Source organism: Mustela putorius, unplaced genomic scaffold (genome assembly GCF_011764305.1).
Source record: "Mustela putorius furo isolate JIRA1106 unplaced genomic scaffold, ASM1176430v1.1 tig00000440_pilon_pilon_pilon, whole genome shotgun sequence".
NCBI classification, from domain to species: domain Eukaryota; kingdom Metazoa; phylum Chordata; class Mammalia; order Carnivora; family Mustelidae; genus Mustela; species Mustela putorius.
Window position 1 is genome coordinate 351,981 of NW_025421380.1, and position 11,292 is coordinate 363,272.

General features: G+C 46.1%; 1 pseudogene; it reads right to left on the reverse strand.

Moving 5' to 3' along the window:
• Nucleotides 1–10,689: 10,689 nt before the first annotated feature.
• Nucleotides 10,690–10,807, reverse strand: LOC123392093 (annotated as a pseudogene).
• Between the last annotated feature and the right edge of the window lie 485 nt (nucleotides 10,808–11,292).

Here is an 11,292-nt window from a genome sequence, read left to right on the forward strand (position 1 = left end):
TAGGGTTAGGTTCAGCATTAGGTTTCGGGGTCAGGGCCCATGTTAGTGTCAGGGTCAGGGTTACGTTTAGGGTTAGAGATAGGTTCAGGCTCCCATTCAGTGTCAGGGTTAGTGTTAGGTTCAGGGTCAGGGTCACTGTTAGGGTCAGGGTTACGTTTCTGGTCTTTGCCTTGGTCGGGGTCAGGGTGAAGTCTAGGGCCAGTGTCAGGTTTACGGTCAGGATCAGGTATTGGTTTAAAGTCCCCATTCGGGTCAGGGACAAGATTATGTAGTGGTCATTGTTAGGGTCGTGGTTAGGTTTAGGGTCAGGGCCAGGGTCAGGTTTAGGGTCAGGGTCTGGTATAGGCAAAGTTCAGGGTTAGGGTTATGATCAGAGTCAGGTATATAGGGTCAGGGTTATTGTTAATGTTTAGGGTTAGTTCTACGTTTAGCGTTCGGTTGACGGTTAGGGTTAGAACTTGTTAGGTCAGGGTCCGTGGTAGGGTTAGGGGTTAGTGTTAGGGTTAGGTTCAGAGATAGGATTCGGGGGAGGGCCCATGTTAGTGTCAGGGTCAGGGTTACATTTAGGGTCAGAGTTAGGTTCAGTCTCACAGTCAGGGTCAGGTTTAGTGTTCCGTTGACTGTCGGCGTCACTGTAAGGGTCAGGGTTAGGTTATCGTCATGGTCTGGGTCAGGGTCAGGGTGAAGTTTAGCACCAGTGTCCTTTTTAGGGTCAGGTTCAGGTATTGGTTTAAAGTCCACATTCGGGTCAGGGACAGGGCTATGTAGTGGTCAGAGTTAGTGTCAAGGTTAGGATTAGGTTCAGAGTCAGGGTCAGGTAAAGGTCAGGGCCAGGGTCAGGTTGAGGGTCAGGCTTTGGTATAGGGTCAATGTTCGGTTTCAGTGTCACACTTAGGTTTTTTTGGCGGTAGGGTTTGGGCTTGGGGTTTGGGTTAGAGTTAGAAGTAGGGTTATGGTTAGGTTTAGGGTTAGGGTTAGACAGCGTAAGGTCAGGGTTAGGTTTGGTTTAGGGTAGGGGTTAGTGTTAGGTTCAGGGTCAGCATGACGTGTAGGTTCAGGGTCCTTATTAGGGTCATGGTTAGAGTTACCATTAGGTTTAGGGTTAGGGTCAAGCACACTGTCACGGTCAGGGGTAGGGTTAGGGTCCGGGTTAGGTCAGCGTCAGGGTTAGGATTAGGGTCAGGGTCAGGGTCCTGGTTAGGTTTGAGTCACGGTTATGGTAATGTCAGAGTTAGGTTTAGGTTCAGGGTCCACATCAGGGTCAGTGTCAGGCTTAGGTTTAGGTTTAGGTTTCAGGTCAGGATCACAGTCAGGGTCAGGTTCGGGGTCAGGGTCAGGGCTTGGGTCAGGTTTTGGGGCAGGCTCACCGTCAGTGTCAGGGTCAGGGTTAGTGGTTACTGTTAGGGTTAGCCCCGCTCCTGGGTCATGGACCCATCCGTTCAGGGTCTCAGGATAAACCCTGGGCAGAAGGGTGTAGACCCTACACCCGATCCCACTTAACCAGCCTTAAACTGGGCTGTGAACATGACTTGCCCACCAGATATCTAAACCCTCATCAGCCTGATCCTGCTTGGGGCATCTCCACCCACGATGGCATGGCAAGGTCCTCTTTACACACAGACACACAGACACCCAGAGGCACTCGCGCACACACACACACACACACACACCCACACACACACACAGAGAGAGAAAGGGAGGAGACCTAGGGCTACACAATTGGATAAGATGTGTGGGACTCTCTGACTCTGAGCGCCCTGGTGTCACCTTATAATTTTATTAGCCAAAGGGCCTGTGGCATTGGGGAATCCTGATATGACTTGCCAGGGAGGGGACGTGTCTGGCGGGCGAGCTCTCTTTTCCCTGCATCCTCTCGGCTTTAGTACAGCAGAAGAACATGTCGCTTCCTTTAGGATGTGCCTAGAAATGAGCTGGGCATGGCGGTTTTCTCTGTAATTGGGTGCCTGGATACGTGGGTTCCAATTCAGTTGGGCTCTGTTGTCAAGGAAGTGAGGTCACCACTGCCTGGGGGCTCCTTACCGAACTTCTTGCTCCACCAGAGCTCCCTGAGCCGCCGTTCCCTAAGCTGCTCAAGGCTCACACTCCACTCAATGCAGTGCCCATCCAGTGACCCCCATAGAGCCTCCCCGCAGCCCCTGGGAGGCCTGGGTGCAGCTGTTGTCCCCGCTGAGGAGAACAAAGCTGGGTTTAGTCCAGCTTAGTGTTAGGGTTAGGGTTAAGAAACTTAGCGTCAGGGTTAGGGTTAGACGTCTTTGGGGTCAGGGTTAGCGTAAGGTTTAGGGTGGGGTCAGGGTTAGGGTTAGGTTCATGGTTAGGTTTAGGGTCAGGATCACAGTAGGTCCAGGGTTAGCGTTACGGTCAGAGTCAGGCTCAGGGTCAGTGTTAGGCTGATGGTTAGGTTTAGGGTCAGGTTCAGGGTCATGGTCAGTTTTAGGTTCAGGTTCAAGTTTTGGTTTGGGGGCAAGGTCATGTCAGGTCAGGGTTAGGTTTGGGAAAGGTTTAGTGTCAGGGTTAGGGTCAGGGTCAGGGTTAGGTTCATGGTTATGGTAAGGTCAGCTTTATGTTTAGGTTCTGTTTTATGAGTAGGTTCAGGATCAGGGTTAGCTTTAGGGTTACTACTCTGTTCAGGATCACGGATTGGGTCAGTGTTAGGTTTACAGTCATGGTTAGGGTCAGGGTTAAGGTCAAGGCCAGGGTCAGTTTTAAGGTTAAGTTCTGACATAGGCAAAGTTCAGAGTTAGGGTTATGATCAGGGTCAGGGAGAGGGTCAGGATTATTGTTAAAGTGGGGTTAGGTTTAGGGTTAGAGGTAGGTTGCGGGTTAGGGTTAGACCGGGGTAGGGTCAGTGTCAGGGATAATGTTAGGGGTTAGATTTAGGGTTAGGTTCAGCATTAGGTTTCGGGTCAGGGCCCATGTTAGTGTCAGGGTCAGGGTTACGTTTAGGGTTAGAGATAGGTTCAGGCTCCCATTCAGTGTCAGGGTTAGTGTTAGGTTCAGGGTCAGGGTCACTGTTAGGGTCAGGGTTACGTTTCTGGTCTTTGCCTTGGTCGGGGTCAGGGTGAAGTCTAGGGCCAGTGTCAGGTTTACGGTCAGGATCAGGTATTGGTTTAAAGTCCCCATTCGGGTCAGGGACAAGATTATGTAGTGGTCATTGTTAGGGTCGTGGTTAGGTTTAGGGTCAGGGCCAGGGTCAGGTTTAGGGTCAGGGTCTGGTATAGGCAAAGTTCAGGGTTAGGGTTATGATCAGAGTCAGGTATAGGGTCAGGGTTATTGTTAATGTTTAGGGTTAGTTCTACGTTTAGCGTTCGGTTGACGGTTAGGGTTAGAACTTGTTAGGGTCAGGGTCCGTGGTAGGGTTAGGGGTTAGTGTTAGGGTTAGGTTCAGAGATAGGATTCGGGGGGGGAGGGCCCATGTTAGTGTCAGGGTCAGGGTTACATTTAGGGTCAGAGTTAGGTTCAGTCTCACAGTCAGGGTCAGGTTTAGTGTTCCGTTGACTGTCGGCGTCACTGTAAGGGTCAGGGTTAGGTTATCGTCATGGTCTGGGTCAGGGTCAGGGTGAAGTTTAGCACCAGTGTCCTTTTTAGGGTCAGGTTCAGGTATTGGTTTAAAGTCCACATTCGGGTCAGGGACAGGGCTATGTAGTGGTCAGAGTTAGTGTCAAGGTTAGGATTAGGTTCAGAGTCAGGGTCAGGTAAAGGTCAGGGCCAGGGTCAGGTTGAGGGTCAGGCTTTGGTATAGGGTCAATGTTCGGTTCAGTGTCACACTTAGGGTTTTGGCGGTAGGGTTTGGGCTTGGGGTTTGGGTTAGAGTTAGAAGTAGGGTTATGGTTAGGTTTAGGGTTAGGGTTAGACAGCGTAAGGTCAGGGTTAGGTTTGGTTTAGGGTAGGGGTTAGTGTTAGGTTCAGGGTCAGCATGACGTGTAGGTTCAGGGTCCTTATTAGGGTCATGGTTAGAGTTACCATTAGGTTTAGGGTTAGGGTCAAGCACACTGTCACGGTCAGGGGTAGGGTTAGTGTCCGGGTTAGGTCAGCGTCAGGGTTAGGATTAGGGTCAGGGTCAGGGTCCTGGTTAGGTTTGAGTCACGGTTATGGTAATGTCAGAGTTAGGTTTAGGTTCAGGGTCCACATCAGGGTCAGTGTCAGGCTAAGGTTTAGGTTTAGGTTTCAGGTCAGGATCACAGTCAGGGTCAGGTTCGGGGTCAGGGTCAGGGCTTGGGTCAGGTTTTGGGGCAGGCTCACAGTCAGTGTCAGGGTCAGGGTCAGGGTTAGTGGTTACTGTTAGGGTTAGCCCCGCTCCTGGGTCATGGACCCATCCGTTCAGGGTCTCAGGATAAACCCTGGGCAGAAGGGTGTAGACCCTACACCCGATCCCACTTAACCAGCCTTAAACTGGGCTGTGAACATGACTTGCCCACCAGATATCTAAACCCTCATCAGCCTGATCCTGCTTGGGGCATCTCCACCCACGATGGCATGGCAAGGTCCTCTTTACACACAGACACACAGACACCCAGAGGCACTCGCGCACACACACACACACACACACACACACACACACAGAGAGAGAAAGGGAGGAGACCTAGGGCTACACAATTGGATAAGATGTGTGGGACTCTCTGACTCTGAGCGCCCTGGTGTCACCTTATAATTTTATTAGCCAAAGGGCCTGTGGCATTGGGGAATCCTGATATGACTTGCCAGGGAGGGGACGTGTCTGGCGGGCGAGCTCTCTTTTCCCTGCATCCTCTCGGCATTAGTACAGCAGAAGAACATGTCTCTTCCTTTAGGATGTGCCTAGAAATGAGCTGGGCATGGCGGTTTTCTCTGTAATTGGGTGCCTGGGTACGTGGGTTCCAATTCAGTTGGGCTCTGTCGTCAAGGAAGTGAGGTCACCACTGCCTGGGGGCTCCTTACCGAACTTCTTGCTCCACCAGAGCTCCCTGAGCCGCCGTTCCCTAAGCTGTTCAGGGCTCACACTCCACTCAATGCAGTGCCCATCCAGTGACCCCCATAGAGCCTCCCCGCAGCCCCTGGGAGGCCTGGGTGCAGCTGCTGTCCCCGCTGGAGAGAACAGAGCTGGGTTTAGTCCAGCTTAGTGTTAGGGTTAGGGTTAAGAATGACTTAGGGTCAGGGTTAGGGTTAGACGTCTTTGGGGTCAGGGTTAGCGTAAGGTTTAGGGTGGGGTCAGGGTTAGGGTTAGGTTCATGGTTAGGTTTAGGGTCAGGATCACAGTAGGTCCAGGGTTAGCGTTACGGTCAGAGTCAGGCTCAGGGTCAGTGTTAGGCTGATGGTTAGGTTTAGGGTCAGGTTAGGGTCATGGTCAGTTTTAGGTTCAGGTTCAAGTTTTGGTTTGGGGGCAAGGTCATGTCAGGTCAGGGTTAGGTTTGGGACAGGTTTAGTGTCAGGGTTAGGGTCAGGGTCAGGGTTAGGTTCATGGTTATGGTAAGGTCAGCTTTATGTTTAGGTTCTGTTTTATGAGTAGATTCAGGATCAGGGTTAGCTTTAGGGTTACTACTCTGTTCAGGATCATGGATTGGGTCAGTGTTAGGTTTACAGTCATGGTTAGGGTCAGGGTTAAGGTCAAGGCCAGGGTCAGTTTTAAGGTTAAGTTCTGACATAGGCAAAGTTCAGAGTTAGGGTTATGATCAGGGTCAGGGAGAGGGTCAGGATTATTGTTAAAGTGGGGTTAGGTTTAGGGTTAGAGGTAGGTTGCGGGTTAGGGTTAGACCGGGGTAGGGTCAGTGTCAGGGATAATGTTAGGGGTTAGATTTAGGGTTAGGTTCAGCATTAGGTTTTCGGGTCAGGGCCCATGTTAGTGTCAGGGTCAGGGTTATGTTTAGGGTTAGAGATAGGTTCAGGCTCCCATTCAGTGTCAGGGTTAGTGTTAGGTTCAGGGTCAGGGTCACTGTTAGGGTCAGGGTTACGTTTCTGGTCTTTGCCTTGGTCGGGGTCAGGGTGAAGTCTAGGGCCAGTGTCAGGTTTACGGTCAGGATCAGGTATTGGTTTAAAGTCCCCATTCGGGTCAGGGACAAGATTATGTAGTGGTCATTGTTAGTGTCATGGTTAGGTTTAGGGTCAGGGCCAGGGTCAGGTTTAGGGTCAGGGTCTGGTATAGGCAAAGTTCAGGGTTAGGGTTATGATCAGAGTCAGGTATAGGGTCAGGGTTATTGTTAATGTTTAGGGTTAGTTCTACGTTTAGCGTTCGGTTGACGGTTAGGGTTAGAACTTGTTAGGGTCAGGGTCCGTGGTAGGGTTAGGGGTTAGTGTTAGGGTTAGGTTCAGAGATAGGATTCGGGGGAGGGCCCATGTTAGTGTCAGGGTCAGGGTTACATTTAGGGTCAGAGTTAGGTTCAGTCTCACAGTCAGGGTCAGGTTTAGTGTTCCGTTGACTGTCGGTGTCACTGTAAGGGTCAGGGTTAGGTTATCGTCATGGTCTGGGTCAGGGTCAGGGTGAAGTTTACAATCTCCCGGTGTAGGCAATGCTTGGCCTTTGGAACTGGACCTCAGGCGGACTCGCGGACAAGCCAGTGTTTCCCCACTAGAATGGAGAGATGACAGTAACCCTGATCACCTCCCTTTCACTGGAATGGGAAGTTTTGGGGATTGTCCCCACTCCTTTCCCCGCAAACCCCCTGCCACCGAAAACGCTGTCACATGTTGGAGGAATATGGCATGTGACTGCCCGTTTCTCGACTGTGCTGTTTCTGCGAGTTCCGGGTATGGCACCTGGTAGCTAGTCCAAGTCTGCCCTACGGACAGGAGGTCAAGGAGATGCTGTCCCCTTGGGACCAGAGGCACAGGACAGGCCTGCCTTCTGCCCAGACTCCTTCCTCAGAGTGGAGCACGTGTCCCTGCCCTAGTCGTCCCCTCATGTCTCCTTAGGAACCAGGCTTTGTCTCTCCGCACAGAGGGCGGGTGACACTTGTCTTGCCACCGGCCTGCTATTCCTGCCATGGCAGGCTACCCTGCTTCCCGTCCTTTTCCCGACCACAAGGCCAAAGGCTCCTTCTCTTCTCTGGGGGAGGTGTGCTGCGCCCTCCCCGACTTTCTCCTGGGGAGTGCAGTGATAGACGTGTGCAACCACGCTTCTCTCTCAGATCTCAAATACACAACATAACCCTACACCTAAAGGAGTTGGAGAAAGAACAACACAAAGAAAGCCTAAACCCAGCAGGAGAAGAGGAATAATAAAGATCAGAGCAGAAATCAATGAAATAGAAACAAACAAACAAACAAACAAAAACCACAAAAAAAACCAACAACAACAAAAAAAACAATAGAACAAATCAACGAAACTAAGAGCTGGTTCTTTGAAAGAATTAATAAGATTGATAAACCCCTTTCCAGACTTATCAAAAAGAAAAGAGAAAGAACCCAAATAAATAAAATCATGAATGAAAGTGGAGAGATCACAACCAACACCAAAGAAATACAAACAATTATAAGAACATACTATGAGCAACTCTACGCCAACAAATTCAAGAATCTGGAAGAAATGGATACATTCCTAGAGACATATAAACTACCACAACTGAACCAGGAAGAAATAGAAAACCTGAACAGACCCATAACCAGTATGGAGATTGAAACAGTCATCAAAAATCTCCAAACAAACAAAAGCCCCGGGCCAGATGGCTTCCCAGGGGAATTCTACCAAACATTTAAAGAAGAATTAATTCCTATTCTCATGATACTGTTCCAAAAAAATGAAATGGAAGGAAAACTCCCAAACTGTTTTTTTTTTTTCCTGAGGCCAGCATCACCTTGATCCCAAAACCAGACAATGTTCCCATCAAAAATGTGAACTACAGACCAATATCCTTGATGAACACAGATGCTAAAATTCTCACCAAAATACTAGCCAATAGGATTCAACAGTACATTAAAAGGATTATTCACCACGACCAACTGGGATTTATTCCAGGGCTACAAGGTTGGTTCAACATCTGCAAATCAATCAATGTGATACAGCACATCAATAAAACATATGATACTCTCCATAGATGCTGAAAAAGCATTTGGCAAAGTGCAGTGTCCCTTCCTGATTAAAACTCTTCAAAGTGTAGGGATAGAGGGCACATATTATCAATATTATCAAAGCCATCTATGAAAAACCCACTGCAAATATCATTCTCAATGGAGAAAAACTGAATACTTTTCCGCTGAGGTCAGGAACACGGCAGGGATGTCCGTTATCACCACTGCTCATCAAAATCGTACTAGAAGTCCTAGCCTCAGCAATCAGACAACAAAAAGAAAGAAATTAAAGGCATCCAAATTTTGCCAAATTGGCAGAAGAGAAGTCAAACTATCCCTGTTTGCAGATGATATGATACTGTATGTGGAAAACTTAAAGGACTCCACTCCAAATCTGCTATAACTTGTATAGAAATTCTGTAAAGTGTCAGGATATAAATCAATGAACAGAAATTGGTTGCATTTTTTTTATACAAACAAGACTGAAGAAAGAAATTAAGGAGTGAATCCCATTTACAATTGCACCCAAAACCCTAAGATGCCTAGGAATAAACCTAACAAAGAATCTATACTCAGAAAACTCTAAAGTACTCATGAAAGAAATTGAAAAAGACACAAAGAAATGGAAAAATGTTCCATGCTCCTGTATTGGAAGAACAAATATTGTGAAAATGTCTATGCTACCTAAAGCAATCTACACATTTAATGCAATCCCTATCAAAATCCCATCCCATCCATTTTTTTTCAAAGAAATGGGACAAATCATCCTAAAATCTATATGGAACCAGAAAATACTTCGAATAGCCAGAAGAATATTGAAAAAGAAAGCCAAAGTTGTGTGCATCACAATTCCAGACTTCAAGCTCTATTACAATGTTGTCATCATCAAGATAGTAGGGAACTGTCCCCAAAACAGACATAGATCAATGGAACAGAATAGAGAGCCCAGAAATACACCCTCAACTCTATGGTCAACTAATCTTCAACAAAGCAGGAAGGAATGTCCTATGGAAAAAAGACAGCCTCTTCAGCAAATGGTGTTGGGAAAATTGAACAGCCACATGCAGAAAAATGAAATTGGACCATTTCCTTATACCATACATGAAAATAGACTGCAAATGGATGAAGAAGCATAATGTGAGAAAGGAATCCATCAAAATCCTTGATGAGAGAACAGGTAGCAACCTCTTTGACCTCAGCAGCAGCAACTTCTTCCTAGGAACATCGCCAAAGGCAAGGGAAGCAAGGGCAAGAATGAACTATTGGGATTTCATCAGATCAAAAAGCTTTTGCACAGCAAAGGAAACATTTAACAAAGCCAAAAGATGACTGTCAGAAGTTATCTGGGAGAAGATATTTGCAAATGACATACCAGATAAAGGGCCAGTATCTATCCAAAATCTATAAAGAGCTTATCAAACTCAACACCCTAAGAACAAATAATCGAATGAAAAAAGGGCAGAGGACATGAACAGACATTTCTGCAAAGAATACATCCAAATGGCCAACAGACACATGAAAAAATGCTCCACATCACTCGGCATCAGGGAAATACAAATCAAAACCAGAATGAGATACCACCTCACACCTTTCAGAATGGCTAAAATGAACAAGTCAGTCAATGACAGATGCTGGTGAGGATGTGGAGAAAGGGCAACCCTCCTACACTGTACGTGGGAATGCAAGCTGGTGCAACAACTCTGGAAAACAGCGTGGAGGTGCCTCAAAAAGCTGAAAATAGAACTAGCCTATGACCCAGTGATTATAGTACTGGATATATACCCTAAAGATACAAACGTGGCATAATGAAGGGGCACATGCACCCAAATGTTTATAGCAGCAATGTCCACAATAGTTAAACTATGGAAAGAACCTAAATGTCCTTCAACAGATCAATCAATAAATAAGATGTGGTATATATGTACAATGGGATACTGTGCAGCCATCAAAAGAAATGAAATCCTGCTATTTGTGATGACATGGATGGAACTAGAGGGTATTATGCTTGGCGAAATAAATCAATCTGAGAGAAAGACAACTATCATATGATCTCCCTGATATGATGAAGTGGAGATGCAACATAGGCGGTTTTCGGGCATACGAAAAGAAAAATAAAAGAAGATGGGATTGGGAGGGAGACAAACCATAAAAGACGGAATCTCACAAAACAGACTGAGGGTCGCTGGGGGGAGGTGTGTTGGGAGAGAATGGTAGGGGTATGGACATTGGGGAGGGCAGGTGCTATGGTGAGTGATGGTGAGTGCTGTGAAATGGGTAAACCTGGTGATCCACAGACCTGTACCCCTAGGGATAAAAACACATTATATGTTTATAAAAATTTTTAAAAATAATTTAAAAAATCCATTAAAGAAAAAACACATATATGCAAAGCCTAGAGCTAATCTCATATTCAATCAAAAAAGTTTGAATGTTTTCCCCTTAAAGATCAAAAAAAAAAGACAAGTGTGTCCACTTTCACTACTCTCATTTGACATAGTACAGGATGTCCTAGCCAGAGAAACAAGGAACACAAAGAAATAAAAGACTCCAAAAGAAAAAAAGGAAGAAGTAAAATTTTATTTTTTTGGATAACATGAACTTACATGCAAAAAAATCCTAAAAACTTCACAAAAAATTTTGAATAAACAAATTTAATAAAGCTGCCAAATACAAGATCAATATATAAAAGACAAGAATTTTGTTTTGTTTCATTTTTTTAAATAGTTTTTCATGTCATCCTTGCTCAGTGATCACGCTAATCTTCTCTGCATCATTCCAATTTTAGTATATGTGCTGCCAAAGTAAGCACAAGACAGGAGCATTTTAACACTCTAATGATGAACTATCTGAAAAAATAAAGAGAACAATCTAATTCACAATAGCATCAAAAATAATAAAATACTTAGGAAAAGATTTAACTAAGAAGATGAAAGATCTGTACCCCATAAACTATGACATTGATAAAGAAATTGAAGGAGACATAAATGTAAAGATAGCTCATATTTATGAATGGTAAGAATTAATATTGTTAAAATGTCCATACTACCAAAAACCATCTGTAAATTCAATTCCTATCAAAAATCCAATGTTAGGGGTGCCTGGGTGGCTCAGTGGGTTAAGCCGCTGCCTTCGGCTCAGGTCATGATCCCAGGGTCCTGGGATCGAGCCCTGCATCAGGCTCTCAGCTCAGCAGGAAGCTGCTACCTCTTCTCTCTCTGCCTGCCTCTCTGCCTGCTTGTCATCTCTCTCTGTCAAATAAATAAATAAATAATCTTTTTAAAAAATCCAATATTT